Consider the following 13068-nt stretch of genomic DNA (forward strand, 5'->3'; position numbering starts at 1 on the left):
TTGATTCTATAGAAAAAAATTGTCAAAATGCTATTCTTGTAGGTTTTTTTATAGCTTTTTCATTTCATGATATTTTTATGAAATCTTTCTCTAATCACTTCAGTCGTATGTACGAAAAACTAAGATGAATTTGAGACCTTAAAACAACCTTAATACAACAATATTTATAAAGTCATCTTCAAAAGTATTTTACAATACATAGGTATAACTCACAAAACATTAATTTCTCATTTAAAGATTTTCAAAAAATTGGCAAGGGATTTAAAAAAAATATTATAAAAGTAATTTCGTATTCAAATAAACAGGATAGACAAATAGGCACAAACGTTAATCTTTTATAAAAGGTCATTGATATTTAAATCAACAATAACTAGTTTTACATAAATCAAACTGAAATTGACAGTTAATTTGTCATTTGTTACCACCCTTTGTACCAATTCAATATATAAATTGTATACAATGTCCCTTGCTGTGTCTCATTTTTCAAAAAAGCAAAATATGGAATGTACCTATTTTTATTATTTAACTTAAATCATGCCGTTTTATAATAACCTTTTTACACTGTAACTAACCTATGAATCATTATTGGCAGCAACTCTTAAAAACTTATTGCGTACTTTTTTAAGTTGTGATTTTTCTTATCTTAATTAAAATATCAATCATTGGGAAATAAAAAGAATTAAACTAATGTAGTAATAAAGTACCAAAAGTTTTAAAAATGAAAACATAAAACTTGTTTTTGTGACAAAAGAGAATGTTGCTTAACTGCTTAAATGTTTACCCAACACATGTTTTCAATCATTTCAGTAAACCATTCTTAATAATAACTTTATATGAGACTCTCAAATATTTGAATTTCTCATTTGATCTGCAATTTTGCGATTAAACAATTCCGATTATAATGCATGTGTTTGAAATTACAAATTTTAGGAAAACCGACAGAAAAAGTTTCACATAAAAGAATAATGAGATTTTTTATATAACGTTTTCCAAGAGATATATTTCAATGTTGATATTATGACTTTTACCTAGCTCATATTTGTAAACAGGAATAAATTTAAACAAAACAACCATGAGATTGAGACGAAATTAGAGCTATGCAGACCAAAGCAACATTTATTTTAGATAATTTATTACCTAATTATTTGTAAAGATTTTTACTTATAGATTTAAAATAAACAGATTACACCACTGCCTTACGTGTTATGAAATTTCTCCTCTCCAGAAAGTTGCATTTTAAATTTCAAAAAGAGAAACTTGCCGAGCTTTTCCTTTTCTTTGAATATTTAGCTGATATTAATGATACAATATCGCAATCAACGACATATAGTGGTGGAATCTGTAAATCGAGTGCTTGTGACATCATCGAACATGGTAGTATTTGTCATAATATGATATAATAAGAAATCAAGAAAGGTTAACAACATTCTTGAAATTTCAACCTATAATTTGCCGAAAACAACTTTTTCTTAAAGAGCTGAAAAGTATTTCATTGATCGAGATATATAAAAATGGCATGAACATTTCATAAAAATAAGCTTCATATTGGTGGGAAAAGTGCTTGTTGATTTATTATTCACAAGTATTCATAATTTAATTGCAGGTTTCAGTAAAATATTTAACCTTTCTTTAACGTCTGTGTAGTTTAATGACGTTTTCACATGCTTCTTGCAAATAATATCTTCTTTGTTAATTTTGTTAATCATATAGGAACATACCAATGTACAGGTGTGGTTCGTTTCGAGCCAGATCGATGGTATCACCTGCCCAGTAGTCAGAATCTATTTCCTTTTATATCATATCAGCCTGCTGAGGAATTGTGTATTTTATTATTCGTTTGCCACAAGTTCACGAAAATTGTGTAAACAAATGTTTTGGTAGAGGTATCACGAGCACATAAATATATAAGTTTTGGATATACTTTTAAAAATTTGATACAAATGACGCAGTAAAGGGATTCCCTGTGTTACCAAAAACAATGCAACAAATGTATGAATCAAATACTTACTGTAATAAAATGGAAAATAGAAACGTTTAATGTGCAAAAGAGACAACATTCTGACCAAAGAGCAGAAAACAGTAAACTTACATTGCATATATCATATTTACTACATTTTAGCAGTCAGCAAACGGAGAGTAACGTACTTATAAGTGTGATACCTTTTTATTGTAAACATAAGGAATTGTGGTATTAATCAAAGTTCAGGTATGAAATCATAACTTGAAGAAGCTGTGCAGCTTCAAGTAACGGGTTTGATTTATCATTCTAATATGACGTGCTTCTTTCGCTTTGTAAACAACACCGTGATAAAATTCTCTTGATATATCTATACTAAGACTAAAAGATATACATAATAATGGCTATTATAATATACTTTCCACGTAAATCCGTATGTATTGGAACCTATTTGCAAACCCTTTGCCGATTTTATTGTTTTGAAACTTGCAATTAAAAAAAGACAAAATAACTTGTATTCTTATTCGTTTGCATAAAATCAAGAAGTAATCAACAAAGTGTAAATAACTTAAAATTCCGTCTTTTACTGATTTTGGCGCATTTATATCATTTCAAAACATGACGTCATACAAAGAAAACGCTAGAGTTGAAAGTTTTTTTGTTACGCAAATTTTGTATTTGTATTGTATTTAAATTGATTTTTAGGTAAGTTTTGTTTAGTTTCTATTGTATTGCATTATTCGCATATTTACTATTTTCAGCAAGTCAACATGTCGGCTCCTTAGTTACGAAATATCAACTTTGGATTTGACGGTAGCTTACGACAAAAACATGTAAATTAAAAACGGCAAATGTTGTGGTGGAGAATTAACATAATTATACAGATTTTTATCTAGCGGTTATTCACGAAATAATCCATGCAATCTATACATTTATTAAAATGCTTGAGGTTTATCTAACGGGGAGTATATAAAGAACAGTCACACACACAGCATACCGTATTTGTCCTATTAGAATCGAAATAATTCATGGAAGCCATAGATAGTTGGAAATTTACACATGGTCTGGGCCGTGATACTCGTTAATTTCATCCCTCGCTAACGCTTTGGATAAAATTCGAATATCACGGCCCAGGTGATGTGTTAATTTCCAACAATCTATGGCTTCCATGAATTATTTCTTATTCTAATATGACGTTCTTCTTTAGCTTTGGTTATAAAGCCATGTTCTAATTCGAACATGGGCTGCAGGTGATTGACGTCACAATTGAAATTGCAACGTCATATGAATTTTGAACAACGCCAGAGATCAAAATGGACATTTTTTATGGTGTTGCTCGCTAGGTAATTAAATAAAAACATTCTAAAGTAAGTTTGAATGTTTTTGTCCTTTTTTTTTATTGATAAAAAGTTGATTTTTCTATGACGTTTTTGTTTATCAAATCGAAATGGCGACATTTCGAGCGTCTTATATAGGTCCGCTTCGAAGTACAAAAGTTCAAAATATTCCTATTAGAATCGAAATAATTCTATCATGCCTTGCTCTATGCTCATTTTAACATGGGTAGGCATTATATTTGTAAACATTTAATACCTCGCTAATGACATGACATGGCATGACAGAATTATTTCTTAATTTATTATCAGAACTGGCAAATAATAGTATTCCTATCATACGTCCTATCATACGTCAAGTAACTAAAAGGCCAAAAAATAGTACTAACTATAATTCGTTTTAGTCATGAACTACCCAATTATTAATCAGCGTATTTTTACATGTTGTGACCCATATCTCACCTAAGGTTCTTAAAAAATGTCAGATTATAATGAATTGAATAGATTAGTTTTTTTAATTTGTTTGAACTAAGAATAAAAATAGATGTCATGCCATGTTGTATATCGGTGCTCCTTTAAATACAATGAATGTGTCATTTTCTGAATACGATCAGTTCAAACGAGAATAAAAAACGTGTTTACAAACATGTATAATCTAGAAGAGAAACAAAAGTATTAGTGTAAAGCTTACAAAGTAATTAATTAAATTTTTGAGTAGAATCAAATGCGTAATATTTTAAAACTTCTTAGTGTTTGCCAATTGAATTTTACATTAGCGCTTTATTATCTAACTTTTTTTCATATGGCGTTTGCTACTTTTATTTAAAAAATAAGGAGATATAGTGTGATTGCCAATGAGATAACTACAAATATTCATTAATGTTAAACCAAAATGGATGTGAGCAATTATAGGCAAAAAAACGGCCTTCGATAATGAGAAATCTAACCTATCATGTGGTTGGCTTCAAAGCCTTGACATTTAAATATAAAACAATACAATATAAGAAACTAACTTCTTTATTTAAAGTAAAACTGTTTTCAGAAACAAACATGACATACATGAACCAACGACAACAATCAATTACACGCTTATGACGCGGGATTATTTTAGACCACATAAAAGTCACTAGAACTATACGATAAAAGAATCAAATGTATATACTCTGTCTAAAAGAAAGATATTCTCATTTATAAACCATAAAAACCCAATATTTATCATCAATTAAAGTACTTTTAATATGAAAATGAGGTGATGTAGTATGATTACAAATGATACACCTATCCAACAGATATCAAATGAACTGTAATTCAGCAACTATATGTCATAGTACGGCCATCAACAATTAATGAATAGTACGCTCATATAAAGTCATTCAGGATTTATCAATTATATGGTTATTATCATAATTTCCTGTAACAAAACTTTGAAAATAGATTACCTTATCCGTATTTGGCACATCTTTTTGGATTTTAAGGTCAACAATGCTCGTCAGCTTTGTACTTGTTTGGCTTTCTAATTATTTTGATATGAGCGTCCCAGATGAGGATTTTGTAGACGAAACGCGCGTCTGGCGTATTAAATTTTAAGCCTGGTACCTTTGATAACATTAATAGCACTGGGTCGATGCCACTACTGGTGAACGTTTCGTCCTCGATGGTATCACCAGCACTTAGGTGGTGACACGAATATCAATTATATGGTTTTTTTATATACATTTCCCATACCCGTAATTGGCATATTTTTTTTTGGAATATTGGGTCATCAATGCTCTTTAACTTTCTACTTGTTTGGCTTTCTATTTGATATGAGAGTCACTCAAGTACAACGAAAAAAAAAATAATTAAAAGGCAGTTTAACTACGAAATGTATAACATAATCCTTCCCCTCAATACATAAACTTAAGAAATAATAAAAACCCACAATCATTCTTATTTTATTATGACACATTGAGGCAATTCGTTTGTTTATCGAAACGCCCTTGGTGACGATACATATTTGACGTTTCCGTAATTAACCACACTATAAGTATCAACGTAAAAGAACGGAGAAAAACTGAAGTAGTGACATGATTTAACTATTTTTAGTTACTAGATAGGTTTGGATAGATTTAATTGATAACATTACTAACATTTAGTTTTTTATCTTTCAACAATGTTTTTTCAGCGTTTGTTTATGTTTGAAGATATTCATTTTCCCAACCTTGCAGTATCACGTCAAATGCTTATTTTGTTAAGAAATTATTCAGTTACCATTTACACCGATTGGCTTCGATTACGTAGTTTAATAATAAAATAGGATATAACGTTGCAGAATGATTACGAAAGACATTACTTTGCCAATCAACTGACACAATATATTTATATGCTACCACGGATGTATACGCAATAATCATTTTAATATGACGTGTGTGCAAACACTTTTACATATCATATATCAGCTAACATGGATCAGACCTGTATGCTAACAGTTTACCCCTCACAGGGGCAAATGGTGAATTATTTAGCATAAAGGGCCAACCTGTGATGCATTATTGATAGATTGTAGTCCTCGTGAATTGTTATTAAATAAAAATGTTTGACTGTTTAAAAATATGAAAGATTTTTTTTTATGTAAATCAACAAGACAGACTCATCAATATGAACTATTACAATCTAAATCGTATAGCGTATTCAATTGTAATCCTGGTACCGTTGATATCTAATTACAATCTAAATCGTGTTATAATGTAGTCATTTAAGTTCAAAGTTGACAACTGTTTGTTCCTAATAAATCGAACTGGTTTTGAAAGTGACTGTGTCTTTAAACACCAATTTTTGTATCATATCAATACATGTTTACAAAATATATCTCACTGTGTCTCGATTTAAAGAAAAACAAGATTAAACGAACATTTTCTTTTCCTTTAAATTTGTGTATGTGGTTTTATGACTCCCTCGATTTAAGTATTCAATCTTATCGATTTTTAAAATCAGTTGTATTTAGGTCATGAATTATAAGTTTCTTTATACCGTATTTGAAAATTTCGTATCTACTTCATTCAACGCTATGATTCTTCTCCAGACTTGGATTATAGGGTTTTATAATCTGACAAATTTCGGAATATGTTTTGGAGTTAACAATAATTTGGCCGCGTACTATCGATTCGATATGTGCTGTAGTGATGTTAAGACCTTTATTTTTTATTCAAATTGATATACTTGTTTCATTGTTTTACACCAGTTTTCATTTCAATAAATTAGGAACAAAATAAGAATGATTTTCTTGTCAAAACGTATTTCTTTATTTTCATATGTATGTGCATTTAAATTGTTTTGAGGACAACGAAACATGTAGTAAACCAATTTTCATTAATAAAAATGACAAAGTATATCTGACTTTGAACCAAGTAGGTAAATATATTAAAAAAAAGACGATTGCCAATGATACAGCTATGCACAAGAGACTAAATGACACAGAAATTAGCACCTTTAGGTCACCGTACGTTTGCTTTGTTTAAGTTGGATTTGACCCTTTGAGTGATCATAATTTGTGCGATGACATGTACATGTATGTATGATTGTTGACACTACTTTCAACATTATAACTGATTTTCATTCAAACTTCACACATGATTAACATAATGACGAAACGAGCAACCTTCAAAATTAGAATAAAGCCCGTCATCGCATACCTGATATATTTTTACTCCTAAAATTGTGTCCTTTGAAACTGATTACCGGTATAAAAATGTGAGACTAAATATTATAAATATGTTTATGCGTGTATATCATTTCCAGGGAAAGATGAATATGATATGAACTAGGTTCTCAACTCAAGGGTAACCTTTGTGCAAACCTGATGTCGATCGATTTCGATAGTTTAAAAATTGCAATAAAAAAAAAGTACAGAGCCTTTATTCTTATTCTGCTGCATAACAAAAGGAATTTATCCATTCAAGCTAGGAAAAATGTACAAAACTAAAGTAAATAACATTTCGCTAAATTCCATGAACGCTTTCTGATGCATTAATGTCTTAACAAAACATGGCGTCATAAAAATGAAAATTTTAAAGCTAAAGATCATTCTTTTACATGAACCCTCCAAATTTGGGTAATATTGCATTACCATGGAGTTTCAAAGATGGTGATTTATTTATTGCCTATTGTATTATTCACAATTTACTTATTTCAGCAAGTCAAAATGCCGCTTCCTTCGTTACGAAATTTCAACTGTGGTAGCTTTGGAGAAAAAATTTAAATAAAAAATGGTTGAAATTTGAAGTAAACCATTTTTTTTTCGAACGGTTATTCGGTAAGATATAGTTTATGCAAGCCATATGTTTATTATGATTGTTAAGCTTTATCTAACAGGCAGTAAAATAGAACAGTAATACAAAAGGAAACCCCTCCATCGCTTCATTTTTTAAACAACCGTATTTGTCCTATTAGAATCGAAATTAAACATGGCAGCCATATTTTTTTAGTTAATCTACAAATGACCTGGGCAACGATATTTGTTTTTTCATCTCTGAATTGTTTTTTTTTTTAAATTAAGCTATAAACAATCTTGCATTATTGTATTCATAAAGTGTTCAAATTGTTAAATTGAAACACACTAATTGATAGGAAATCCGAGTTAGCTAAAACTTGTAGAGTATTGATTTTCAATGCCATAATATTCACAAAAAATATATGTTGTGTCGTTACTTCATATTGATTTATAAATACAGTTCATCAAACATGAACAAATGTGCTTGTTAAAAAGAGTTACAGTTCCATTTAAAAAAAAATAAGAGATTCGTATGCAACAAAACAAAGACAGGTGCTAAAATGTGCATCAGTTACAATTTAGTGTAAGTTTGATTTGGAATAGGTGAACACATTACTACTCATTTCAAAATAATACAGTATATTTTGATTAATCATTTGCTACATTTAAAGGTAATGACGCGTCAATTTATAGGCAACTGTGTAGATATTGTATTCATGATCATTTGTATCTGTTATATCTGGTCAATCTATTTAATAAGAAGTTTTCAAAATATTTTAAAACGCGAATTCAATAAAAAAAAGTTATGGAATAGGTGGCATGCCGATCTTTAATGTCTTCTTAAAATCATAGTTTTCTGGTTAAAAGGCAAAACCACAAAAAAATAGTATTAAGTTGCCATTTGCAGTTTTAGTCCATCTTTTACAGTTTTTCAAGATAATATTTCAAAACGCTTGATTGGTTGATTGTCGTATATCAAGACGCTGCAATTGATTTGAATATATAAAATTATAAAGTTTCAACACATATTTTACATATCAAGCCAAAAGTATAAAAAAAAGTACGATAGAATTTATAATACAGCAGCAAGTCATAGATCAGGAGCTGTTATATGGTTGTATTACTAAAACTTGAAGAAAAAAACATAACTGCAAATGTTAAACTTAATATTTTCAAATTTCGATTACAATGCTGTCAAATCTATTCATTTTTGCACATACCTAATATAAATTAAGAATTTACGTAGAACCCAATCAACTCCATCATTAAAGTTTGAAATCAAATCAAACACTAAATCTAGTTTCGAACGTTATATATTTTATCAGCCTCTAACTGTTTTTATGGAGATTTAGTTCTCTTATTCATAGAACAATTATACTTTCCACGACCGGTGATTATTTTTTTTATAATGAACATGTTGTTAATTTTATCCCGATTCTATTGGTCATGATTCAAATTTGGCGACAAATGTTTCTGATTTTCTCTGAATTTCCTTTTTTTGTGTCATGAAATCAACCTATTATGTCTGGTAACATAACAGAGATAGAACACATTTTCAACAGACGATAAAAAAAAGAAATATAAAAGTTGTCTACATGTTGTTAAACAAATCATTCAGGAAACAGTTTCCTCACCGAATCTCGTGGAATACAACATGTACTAGTTTTCTACTTTAACAGTTACATTTTAAGTATTTTAGGAACTACACAAGTCTTGCGTGTTATCTATGAATATTTAACTGTCTCGTGGTAGACGAAACGTATCCCAACTGATACAGTCCTGTTACAAAGTATAATGTCAGCAAGATAATTTTTCTATTTGATTATGAATAAAAATTATAACACACTAGCTAGCCATTTTAAAAACTTCAAATCTGCTAAAACTTACAAATTGCTGTAAATCTAGTTTAACTTGGTAAACTTATCATTAAAAAAAAGTTCGAGTGAACATTCCTGTAAATATGAAAACTTACCTCAAGTCACGCTAGAACGGAACGTCGTATGATATTAAACAATGACGTTGTCGTATAAGTAGTATTGCAAGCTATTTATAGCAATGATTAAGTTTGAACGTTATACATTAGATCAATAAGTTTAAAAGGTAGTTTTCAAAAAATTGTGCGATTAAATCAAAAAATATAGTTGTATAGATTCACCATAAACTCGCTATCGTCTACAATCATATCAGACAAAACATAATTTTCATCAGTGTTTGCCCACCTACATCGTTGTCGAGTGAAAATGTGCATTTCAAATTAAAAACAATAAACATAACCTTTTTATTTTTATTTACGTTAAAAAAACCTAAATTTCAATCATGAAATGATCAGACGAAGAACATGATTTAAAGTTTAACTATAACCAGAATTTTCCAGGTCATCCCAGTAATCGATCTTTTCCACTAACGTAACGATTTGATTCTGAATAGAGAATTTTAAGTTTCAAACAAAACGCAAGTAACTTAGACGTACAGTTACGGACTCGTAGAGGTTTCGAGCGAACCGAAAGTACATTACTTGACGTAACTTGCCATATCGAGAAAAAGAGGAGGCAATCATTTATTTAATTATTTTTGATTATCGGCCTAAAATTTGACTACAAAACACAATTTCCGATTAAAAATTAGATGATCGATTTCATAATTACAAATTTAACAAGTTTATGCGTTAAGCATAAGGTTTTTCTCTAAACAATGATATCTATGTGGGAGGGGCCTCGGTCAAATCTGAAATAAACAGACAGGACTAACGAATTTATGACTGCGGGAATGTATCGACCTCACTATACCAAAACACAAATAGGACTGCATGGTCGGCTTTCTATCGAACTGACAAAAAGCAGTTCAACTACGTGACTACACCTCATAAAGTCGGGTGAAGTAGGATAAACGGTACTGTATTTCCATCGGAAGAACAGAGGAGTAAATCAGTTTATCTTAAGAAGTAAATCGGTTCTTATGTACATAAGTGGACAGACTAAAAGGTCGACAGGTTGACACTACAAAGGTTGACAGGTTGAGTTGTGTGCTGGACTTGCAAAGATAAGGTCTGAATTTTTTAATGTACTTGATTAAGAACAAGATGTTCCTACGGTTGCAGAATAAGGCCGTGCAATATTTGTTTTTATTTTGTTTTTTCAAGATAAAATAGTCAAGATTTAAAAACACATTCCATTTATTTTCCACTTACAGTCCATGCGGTAAATTAAAATTGGACGAGTCATTTGCATTTTTTATACCTAGTCGTCTAGTTGAGTGGTCAACTAGGTAGGACTAAAATAGACTCAACTGATATAATTACAGCAAGGACTGTGATTTGAAAATTGGACTGTAAAAACTGAAAAACCTAAACACATGTTGTTTTTCTCAGTAAGTTAGCATGTTAAGCCGTTTCCTGTTCGATTTGACCGTTTAAGTTTGATTATTGATAACTAGTTGCAAGTTTTACGTCGTCACTACTAAAACATATATGTGCATCAAGTTTCATAAATTTAGAATAAAAACGAGTATAATAACGTTTGTCTCATGATTATATGACTTAAAACAAAAAAAATGTTAGATTCATAGAGGAAAAAATATATTATCTATAAACCATATTTAAAAAAAAAGTTATAACTCAGAAAAGAAAATGAACTTAAAAACCAACCAAAAAAAGGTGAGGGTCACCACTAATGAATTTTGCGCATCAATTTCAGTTGATCACAAGAACGTCACATATCGTTGGTAATAATCGGTAGTCTGCCTGCATATCATGTAGCTTATATCGTGTACGACAGATAAAAGAGTACCGTTAAAAATAATTTACCAGCAAATACACAATCGATCTGTACATGTGATCATATGGAAACAGATGCAAAGTTATTGCATTAATGTCTTGCAAGCCAGAGGTTGTTTTTTTGTAGCTTATATTTGACATATTTGAATATATCTTGCGTCTGGTGGCAAATGACTATTCGATGTTATGTCTTGTAGTTCTCGGGAACACTAATACACGCTTCTTCTGTGCCTTATGCTGACATATCCCTACCTAATGTAACATTTCATTTTTTCGAAGAAAGTCGTTGAAATAACTGTTGATCGTAAATGTTTGTCGTTTGTTTGGTCAAACATCTGTGTATGTGGTTGTTAACTTCCAGAAATTGTCGTACACGTTTTTGTCTTTTAAATTCTTTTTGTGGTGTTGATATGCTACATTTTGCCTGTCAATTATTTCCTCATAAAATTTACGCATTCAAATCAATGACATGTTTTCATGTACCTCCCAAACTTTCATGAGTGTCCGAACTACGTCAATGAGGAATATACTAATTGTGTTGATATTTTTTTTTATATTGAGACCTGTCCTGCTTCTTATGCATACGAGGCCATTTAACTCGATTTTGATAACCTTGAAACTACTTATCACCACATATGTACATACTATGATTAGCATGACGGGTGCTACAAGTGAACCAATATGTTTTATTCCTTCCTGAGATCCTGCGGTCAACTTGGTTTTTTTTGGTCATTCCTTATGTTTTTTTTTTTTATTTTGCTTGCATTCATCTTTTAATCACTTTTCATATAATGTTATGGTATAATCAGTTGTGCTTAATGTTTTTGAATATCAACTCATAGTTTTGCTTCGTTATTAGAAACAATTGTTTGCAGGTTGTTTGGAGGGAGATCTGTACCAAATGAACACTTTTGGTTTCACAGTGGCATTTTAATATCCTCGTCACTTATACAATGGATATGGACTATATTCACACAAAAGTCTTTTTTTTTGGTAGATACTTCTTTCCCCTTTGATAAAAGGGTGATAATCCAATTGAAACCTTGTTCAAATGCTTTATACGCCAAAATACCTTAAGTAGGTATATTCTATTATATGAATTATGCTTGGTCTCCAAACAACTGAATTTAAAAGAAAAAAATATACCTTAAATATAGAGAGCAGACATTGTTTTTATATGATCCAATTATGTGTTTCGAAAAGATTCTAATGAATAGTAGATTAACATCAGTTTTTTATTATAATATTTATATCATTACAAGAGTTTAAAATTATACTAAATCTATGGACTACTCATCCCTTATTTTAAGTCATTCTGATAACAAAATTGATGTAAAATATGGAGATCCTATCCGCAAACATATAGGTAAACCGAAGAAAATATATTTGAATAGTAACCATTTCCAAACAAAGAGGTTTGTGTATTTACAATAGTACAACCGCAAACTGTTAGTTGGATGTCTGTCTCATTCATAATCATACCACCTTTAGCCAAGGACATTAACTATACTGCACATCATTTTATTCTTTAAATGAAGAAAGTGAAAAGTAAAGCTTGTTACGTTTTATTTCAATGTTATTGACAAGCAACCTGTTTAGATAACACATCATGTTCTTAGTGTGTCGTTTCACACCAGTGTAACATTATAGTATTGCATGAATACTAGCAGATAAAAGAAAATAATAAATAGAGCTGTTTAACTATTCTGGAACACAAAACGTCATCATCTAAATTTTTACAACTGTGTTCTCAGTT

Source organism: Mytilus galloprovincialis, chromosome 11, assembly GCF_965363235.1.
Source record: "Mytilus galloprovincialis chromosome 11, xbMytGall1.hap1.1, whole genome shotgun sequence".
NCBI classification, from domain to species: domain Eukaryota; kingdom Metazoa; phylum Mollusca; class Bivalvia; order Mytilida; family Mytilidae; genus Mytilus; species Mytilus galloprovincialis.